Source organism: Phyllostomus hastatus, unplaced genomic scaffold, assembly GCF_019186645.2.
Source record: "Phyllostomus hastatus isolate PE091 unplaced genomic scaffold, TTU_PhHast_1.1 phas_scaffold_78, whole genome shotgun sequence".
In the NCBI taxonomy this organism is placed as follows: Eukaryota; Metazoa; Chordata; class Mammalia; order Chiroptera; family Phyllostomidae; genus Phyllostomus; species Phyllostomus hastatus.
The window spans coordinates 36083103-36092322 of record NW_025334041.1 but is presented as its reverse complement, the minus strand read 5'-3'; positions in this window follow the sequence as shown (position 1 = coordinate 36092322).

Genomic DNA, 9220 nt, shown 5'->3' with positions numbered 1-9220 from the left:
GGAGGTATGACCCAGCATGACTCCAGGACACCCCTTAGCAATTCAACTTTTGTGTGCCCAGAAGGACTGCAAGCAATCAAGATGGTATCAGAGGCATTGGGCTCCAGAGAGGGATATCCCCTCTCAGGACAAAGATAAAAAATCATGAAAGGATGTGAGGAAAATTGCCAGAATGCAGCTTTTACCTGATTCACCTTTTCCCTGGATTCCAAACAACTCACCAATACTTCATCCCCCTTATAGAAAGGGTCTGTTGGAGATGAGAGGTGAGATGGTCTTTAGGGCACATGACGCTCAGCCTTCTTAGACTGCTGGCGTCTGAATAAAATGTCTATAAAGATTCAATTCTTGCCTCTACGTACTGGTTCTGGTAGTGACAGGCAGAATGAATCCCGACTTTTCTGGTTTCGATAGCCTTACTGATGAATTCTCCCAAACTCTTAAGGAAAAATAATATCAATTCTATAAAAACAATTTCAAAAAAGTGAAAAGGAAAAAAATACTTCTTAATCTATTTTATGGGACTCATATTACCTTTATGTAAAAGATACACACTAAAAAATTTAGCATAAAAATGATTTTATAACCCACTGTGGTATATTATAGAGTGAAGTATCTGTTCATTAGCCCTTCCTTATGAAACCACTTGGATACATTAAACATTAACATGATTGCTAGAATTCTTATAAGCAGAATAAACTAATTGGTTGTCAAATTATCTCAAGCTCCCTCTAATGAATTTTCTTTGTTCATTGTGCCTTACACATGCATTGCTAAAACAGTCTTTCAAAATACTTCAACATTTCTATTGATTTTCAGGGGCCAAAAGATTTTGATTGAGTGTGCCATATGTGTATGCAAGGAGTATACTGGCACACTTACGTATGTTAATACATACAAAGAAAAATAAGTTTCTATAGTTTTCATCTGCACAAAATAGATACTAGAGTTTGAGAAAACATTCTTATTTTTTCTATTAAAAAGTAATTCTATCATGAATGATTCTCAATATTAAATAAGATAAAAAAATAGACACTATTTCAGAGAAAATATTATTTTTAATATAGGAAGAAAACATGAGCATGCATAGTAGTTTGAAGAAATAAGCCATTTTCTCATTCTAACAAATCCAAAGAAAGAAAATTTGTACATTGACTATATCAATAACTGTTTCATATGTTTTTACACTAAAAAGACAACAAAACTGTAACTAGACAAGCAGAGCTTCTGGATATACCAGGATGCCATTCTCATTAAGGATCAAAGTAACAGACTTTGTGCACAGAAATAATTGTTGAAATTTCTCCCTTCTTTCTTTGCTCCTACTTTCCCAGTCTGAAAATCCTTCCCCTTGAGTTTTCATGAGCTCCCTTACCTCAGTACAGCCAGAGTACACATATTGAGAGAATTAGTAAAAAACTAGGGGAGCTGTGGGGAACAGAGAAGCATCAGAGTCAACTGGGGTGGCTGATGAGCAGAGTCAAGGGAACATGCCACTTCCTTTTCTTTATTTGTTTTGTTTTGTTTTGGTTGGTTGTTTGGTTTTGTGCCCTTTAAAAAATGTTTTGTCATACTTATTGGGGTAACATTGGCTAATAAAATTACATAGGTTTCAAGGGTATAATTATATTGAATAATATTTCTGTGAATAGCATTATGTGTTCACCACCCGAAGTCAAATCTCCTTCTATCACACCATTTTCATGCCTGCTCTTCTACTCAGTAGCCTCAGGATTCATTCCATGTCTAAAATGAAGCCTTGAACCAAATCATAGGTGTCAAACCTGCAGGGTTCTTGGAGCTTTCCTGAGGAAGGCTCTAATGATATGCTTTTAGAGGAACAAGGGGGATGACAAGGGCAGGAAAGGCCCCTATTTTAGTAAAGAAGCTTTCTTTTAGTTATTTTATATTTGGACTATCATGTGATTAAAAAAAAAGATTTTTAAGGCTTGAGAACTACTAACCTAAGGTTTTTTCTATCCTTATCCTGCTATTAGGTTTTACTCTGAAACTGCCTAAGTAAACAGCCAAACTAGAAATATATGTCTTTCTTCATTCTGACACATCATCTTAACTACTTGCCATCCATTTTAATATTCTGTCATCTTTTGTATTCATAGCCTAATCACAGATTTCTAAGCAAAGCATGAAAATTCTATCTCTGAAAAATCTATTTCTGGTTTGTTATCATAATACACTATATTTACCTAAATTCAAGATCTTTTGTGCTGACACAAGTGTTACATCAATATAGTTTTTCTTTTGCAAGTGTGGAATATTACCAATCGACTTTTTTCAAAACCTTGATGTAACATTAGAATGACTCAAGCTATGGCAATGCAATTTACTGTCCTCTGTTTCTACTCAAGGAAATAAAATGCAAGTATGATTTATTTTGGTTTTGTCCTGTTTCTCTCCTTCTGGGCCTTTTGTGATGTGTCTTTAAGCAAATATCAGTTTAGTGATAATTAATCAGGAATGAGTCACCTCATCTTTCTGCTGCTTTACTATCTTTCTTGCTGTTGGGCCTCAGTGAAATAGCCAAACCCCTGGCCAGAGCTGTCCTCCTCTTACAATTACTACTGATATTCCTATTTTGTCCTGAGGAAAAACATACTCTTCTCCCCAAACCACCAGTGTAGGACCGAGCAGGCTGTGTATTTCACAGGACATGCTGAAGGCTTGAGAGGTAAGGACAAGAATCCTTATTCCTGGCCACTCAGCCTGTCCTGCCTGTATCAGTAGCTGACAAGACATCTACCAAATCTTATTCAATTCTATAAAATTCCGTGCAGATCAGTCCAGACTGCACTAGCACAAGCCCTCTTCAGTTCTTTCTCACAGTTTTTTCTTCCAGTGTTCGATAAGGAAATTAGGCCTCCCTGTGCCTCCTTTGAGGCGTCTATTTTCTGCTGCAGATCCCTTGTGAGAAATTACCAGCCTTAGCATTTTTAGCTCATGCTATGCATCCAATTGTGTGGAAGTTATTGGGAAAAGTCTAACCCATTCCAACTATTTCCTGAGTACTCATTTTACTCTTGACAAGAAAAGCACAGTTCTGCTAACGATCTCAATCTGTATTAATAGAATTCCTAGTGAGGAACAGCAGAATCTGTCACCCCAAAATATGTCGCTTTGACACAAGGATTATTTTGAGCTGAAGGCATCTGAGAAAAATCAGATACCAGAAAAGCTCTCTGCTCTCCCACACCATTTGCCTAAAACCAGGACACAAATTTGTAAAGGTGCTCCCTCTCCACTCTCTACCAGGTAGGACAGAAGTTAATTACTGGGAACAAGTTTAGATCATATCTGCTCAGAAGCTGCACAAGAGGAATCCACATACCCAGACTTGCTAGAATTAGCTCTTCCCCACTATATATTTATTTTCCCATATATTTGCTTTCCCAGAATTTGCTATCCATAAAAGCTCAAGCTCAAAATTCTTATCCTATCTTTGTCATTTTGTAAATATATATTTTCTTAAGATGCCGAATAAGCCCAAGTTCTAATGACTGCTTTGAGTTACTTATCTCAAATACTTCTCTGTGTATGTACAAGTACATATTAACAAACTTCTGTTTTCTTCTTATTAGTCTTTTACCAGTTTACTTTAGAGGGCTATAGCGAAAGAACCTAAAATGGAGAATGGAAAATATATTTGTTCCTTCCCTAGATTAGCGACACCATTGGAATTATCTGCATTGGAGTTACTTCTCAGAATCCAGGGGTTTCCCAAGAAAAAAACAGGCATAAATACAATTTACATAAAGAAAATATATGGGTAAAACAATATAAATAAACAAAGGGCCTATGATAATGGCTTCTCTCAGACCAAAGAAAGGGCCAGTCTCAGAGCAAATAAAAAGGGTTCATCTCAAAAGTTTGTAGTATGCAACTCAACTCCCAAAATAAACATTTCTAGATTTAGAAAGCTATAAAGTCACATTCCAAAGAACACCTGTGACATTTCCATCCATACGGATACATTTTACTTGAGAATCTCATCAGGACAAATGCTGTTCATAGACCTCTGCATTTGTTATCTCAGGTAATCTTATAGCAACTCTGTACTAGGTATCATCACACCTATTTGAGAGATAAAGTAGTGAAGCAAGAATAATAAAGAGGGCAGTAAGACTCCAGATTTGAATCTAAAATATGTGATCTTAAATAAATTGTGGTATTATGACTGCATATGGAAGCTGAACTTAGAGACTGTAAATGCCTCTATCAGCGTACAGCACTGGGAGAAGGAATTAGAGCAGTTTCTCATGGTTATTATAACTGCTCCACAACCTCCCACTGACAGAGGTCTTACAGTGTAGAGCTCAAGACCTCTTCTAGAAAGTAGAAGATGACCTTCGGAGTTTGAATCCCAGATCCTTCACTTGCCTTTTGTTTTACCTTAAGCTGTTTACTTAACGTTTATTTATCTCAGTTTCCTCATCCATAGATTTGTAGACAATGAATATGTACATTAAAAGACTATTCTGAGGAGTAAGCAACTTAAGACATGTCATGGATAGAGCACTTAATAGTTTTAGGTATCATTACTTTTCCTGAAAGATTTTGTGTAACTTTCAGAACTGCTGCTTCAGGTAGGGGATTGATGGGGTGTCCGGGAATGGCCTACCTGAAACAGTGTGAATGGTGATGATGGGCTGTGGGATGAGAGCAGACAAAAGGATGACACGGTTAACAACACTTCATTTTAGATGATTTGTTTGTGAATAGAAAACATCCTTAGAAAGCGATAAATTTTAACTACACTACCAACAAAAATAATTAAGGAAAAACATTTTGCAAAGGAAAGTAATGAAAGAATGAAAAAAGGAAAATCATATGAGCAAAAATCTAAAACTTAAAGGTGCAAGTTAAGATAGTCATAAACATTTCTCTTAAAAATCATTGGGAGTAGGAATAAAATGTGAACCATTGCAGAATGTTTTAAATACTATCCTTTTCTGAACAATGTTTGTCTTCAAAGTGCTTTTAATTAAACACAAGCACTGGACTAGTGTATATCTTAAAACATTGACATTTCTGTGGATTGCAAAGTAAGTTTATCCAGTAATGACATTGAAAGAGTTAAGCTTTTTTTTTTTTTAAGCAACTGTCCTTTTGTCACAACCCAAGCACAGCAAGGGTCAAAACTCCTTAAGGCTTCACATTTATTGTGAATGCTGTCTCAATAAACTTGTACAGTGACAAATCATGACTAGACTTATCATAGTGATCACATTGTAAGGTATACAAATGTTGAATCACTATGTTGTACATCTGAAAAAAAACTAATATAATATTATGCCAACTATACTTTAATTAAAAAAAAAACAATTAGTGGGTAGCCCAAGGGTAGAGAGAGGAGTGCCCTGAGGGTCCTTTGCCATGTCAACATGGGTGTTTTCTGTGGTCACTACTCTCTGCAGCCCCCTTTATCAACACAAGGAGTCATTAAAGTTTCCTTTTAAAGTAATGGAAAATGAACCATTTGATTAAAATTTAGGACATACAATATAAGAAATTGTTTTATAATAAGTTTTAATCTAGAGGTTGAAGGAGAGGTAGTTTGAAATATAAGAAAACAATCCAAACCTGGGGTGAGAGGTTTGAGGTTCAAGTCCTGGCTTCATTCTGAAGAGAATTATATCAAATACGCAAAAGCTTGTAGTCAGTGCTTGGAAGTCAGGGAGCATTCATTAGACTTGACTATCTTAACTAAATTAATTAGATAATTTAGCTCTTTGTGCTCTAATATATCCATAAAAGAAGGGGATTGGACCAGATAAATTTAGGATACTTTATTTATTATAAATACAGGACACTGCTTGCTTGCTCTAATCCTTTCCTTTTAGACCAAGTGAGATTGTCATCAAACATGTCTGCACGTCCACAGCTAATTCCAATTGGCATGCAGGGCATCATCTTTTCTTCAATAGGGCTGTGTTCCTGCAAGTTTATTCTAGACTCAAAATACTTAAGTCTAAATTTTGAACAGTGCAATATGTGACCTTATTTGCAAGCTAAAAAAAAATAAATTAGAACAAGGAGAAGACCATTTGTTTACTCACAGAGCATTTTGATTTGTTTCCCTGTGTTCCAGTTTCTCACAAGGCAATGTAATGTGCGCCAGGTCTCCCACCATTTTTACAGATTGTAATGCATGAGTGAAATCTTAAAATTATGAAATTTCAAGCTTATGTAGAAACTTCTGAAACATCTGTCCATCCTCCCTTTAGGGGGTCAGGGGAGAGAAAGAAAGAGAGAATGAGAGAATGACCTTTGCTCTAGAAAGGAGTAGAGAAAAAAAAGAGAGCCCTAGGTTTTTATATTATCCTTTGTCTTTTTAATCTCAAATTCCAATGGCTCATTGCTGGTATATAAGAAGGCATTTGACTTCTGTATATAAATTTTGTATTACACAAACTTGCTGAAATGGTTTGTTCAAGGAGTTATCTGGTAGATGATTTAAAATTGTCTGCAGAAAATCATGTCATCTCTGAACAATGATAGTTTTATTTCTTCCTTTTCAATCTGTATCTTTTATTTCTTTTTATTGACATTGCACTAGTGAAGCCTTCCAGTATGATGCTGACTTATTCTGATCTAGGAGTAAAACTTGCAAGTGTGATGTTAGGTATAGTTTTTTGATAGATGTTCTTTATCAAGTCGATGAAGTTACCCTGTATTCTTAGTTTGCTGAGAGTTTTTCTCACTTTTCTACACCTATTGATATGATCATGTGTTATTTCTTCCCTGATCTGTTGATATGATGTATTATGTTCATCGGCTTTCAAATGTTAAACCATCTTTTCATACCTATCATAAATTGCATTTGATCATGGTATATAATTCTTTTTATACATTATTACTTTGATTTGCTAATATTTTGTTCAGGATTTTTGCATGTTTGTTCATGATAGATATTGTCTGTAATTTTTCTTTCCTGCAATGTCTTTGATTTTGATATTAAGGTAATGATGGCTTTATAGGATGAGTTAGAAGTCATTCCTCTGCTACTATTTGCTAGAAGACATTATAGAGACTTTACATAATTTCCTCATTAAATATGTGGTAGAATTCACTAGTGAGTCCTTCTGATACTGGTGCTTTCTGTTCCAGAAGATTATTAATCATTGATTCACTTTCTTGATTATATATATATCTGTTTAGTAGATTAATTACTCAGGAAAGTTTAGTAAATCATATCTTTCAAAGAATTGGTTCATTTCATCAAGATTATGAGATTTATTATCATGTGAAATATAAGAAAATGTGTAAATCTTTTGAAGTGATTCATTGATTCCCGAACTATGTTCATCATTCAATTATACTTGAGCCCCGGTTGCCTGTAATTTTCACAGACAAATCCTGATTTTTCAGAAACATAAAAATACTTAGAGTATTATCTTCTAACATTGTTAATGAAAGTCAGCATCCAGTGTTTTAAACATTTGTTACTTTTTTTCCTGCACTGACACACCTTACTGTCAATGACATTCTATAATTCTTTTTATAAATGAGAATATGTTACAGAATTCTTTCTATTTGCGGGTTAATAAAATAGATTCAAGATGAAATTATTTATGAAATTCCCATTTACTACATGGTATCAATCAATCTCGGTGTTTAAATTATCTGCTAATGCTGTATACGGTTTCCTTTTGGCAAAGTTCAACCCCAGTTAACTGGAATAGACCTCTCATCCTCAAATTTAGCCATGAGGTATATATGAAAATAGCATTCTACCATAAACATAATGATGGAGAACAAACATTTCATAGTTTTTTTCATTTACATTGGAAAGATTTTTTCCAGTTAATGATTAATGATATATGATATGGTAATCTTTCATAAGTCTTACATGTGAAAGATTTCTATAAGCCACTTATATCATTTATTTCTGTTAGTGTTGGTCATTAAAATTAAAATGAAGAAAATATGTGTTACCATAATGATGTTGTCAAAATATGAATTTTTTAATCTTTATGGCTTATTCATATCTTCAGAAATAATTAAGTAATCAATTAGGTGTAAGAATATGCAGTGTTACCATTTCACACAGCTAATATGAAGAGTCTTGGTAAACTATCAGGGAAAGTAAACAAATAGTGTTTTGGAATTTTTTTATGTTTATCAAGTTTGTTCAGTATGAAATTATTTTAAAGTCCAAGCTTGGAGAGCTAATAAAATGTTTCTATAACTGAGAAACAGATTCGCATATGAATAACATTGAGAATAGGCCTCTTTGTCGTTAGAATACTCTGTTCTAAAAACTTTGTGGTAAGCACTTGGATGTATTATCTTATTTATTTCTCAAAACAACACTGCAGGAAACAGTCTATCCCAATTATACACGGTGGTACAAAAGTAGGTTCGTAGTTGTTTGTATGGAAAATAACAAAATAATTAATAAATAATAATACAAGGATAAACTCTATGTTTTGTGTACTCACAACTGTAAACCTATTTTGGCCCACCCTATGTACAAGAAACCAGTGTCCAGAGAGACTTTATAACTTACCCATATCATAAAAATTGTAAGTGACAAAGTTGGAATTCAAACCCTACTCTTTCAAACCAGTGCTATAGCATTTATACCTTACGTGATACATAGTCCACATTTCTAAAATGCTGCAGTACCAATGCATCATCTACTCTATGATGAAAAAGTTACTTTTCTTGTTGATGTATTTTAATTTATAAGGCAAACTTCTTTACAAATTGATAACACAACGTTACATGTGAAATTGATTCTTTTATTGAGTAATTGGCATGATTGTATAGAAATACTATCTAGTTTCAGTAAACAACAAAAATTGTATGCATAAAGTTGTTTTTTAAGATTTTTATTCATTTATTTTTAGATAGGGGAAGGGAAGGAGGGAGGAAGAGAAACATCAATGTGTGGTTTCTTCTCATGCACCCCCCACAGGGGACCCGGCCTTCAACCCAGGCATGTGCCCTGACTAGGTATCCAACTGGTGACCCTTTGGAGACTGGCACTCAATCCACTGAGCCACGCCAGCCAGGGCGTACCCACAAAATTGTTAATATACTCTTGCTAATTAGTAATCTGAAGATAAATTTATTCTGCTCATTCCATTCAATTTCCCTGAAATATAACTAAGAACATTGTTATTTCAAATGAGCTCAAATATAAACTCCTACCTCTAATAAACTATGTTCTTATTTACAATTATAAGCCTTTAGAGAA